Below are 521 nucleotides of genomic sequence, written 5' to 3' on the forward strand. Positions count from 1 at the left end.
GTTCTTATCAGAGTTTAAAAGAGGACGTGTTAAAACTCTGTTTGGTCAAAGTTAAGCATGAAACAAAGTTCATTACAACTGGCCCTTCAGGGCCACCATAACTCATGTGGCCCTCTGTGAAAATGAGTTTGACACCCGCCCCCGCTCTAGTTTGTGCCTCCCAGCTGACCCTGAGTGTAGTGTTATCTAACCTGCGTGGTGTTAGCTCAGTGTCACAGCCTCCTTTAGCTCTATGTCACAGCCTCCTTTAGCGCTGTCAGAACCTTGTTTAGCTCAGTGTCACAGCCTCCTTTAGCTCAGTGTCACAGCCTCCTTTAGCTCAGTGTCACAGCCTCCTTTAGCGCTGTGCCACAGCCTCGTTTAGCTCTGTGTCACAGCCTCGTTTAGCTCTGTGTCACAGCCTCGTTTAGCTCTGTGTCACAGCCTCCTTTAGCTCTGTGTCACAGCCTCCTTTAGCTCTGTGTCACAGCCTCCTTTAGCTCTGTGTCACAGCCTCCTTTAGCTCAGTGTCACAGCCTCCT

The sequence above is a fragment of the Austrofundulus limnaeus genome, unplaced genomic scaffold, assembly GCF_001266775.1.
Source record: "Austrofundulus limnaeus strain Quisiro unplaced genomic scaffold, Austrofundulus_limnaeus-1.0 Scaffold1703, whole genome shotgun sequence".
Lineage (NCBI taxonomy): Eukaryota > Metazoa > Chordata > Actinopteri > Cyprinodontiformes > Rivulidae > Austrofundulus > Austrofundulus limnaeus.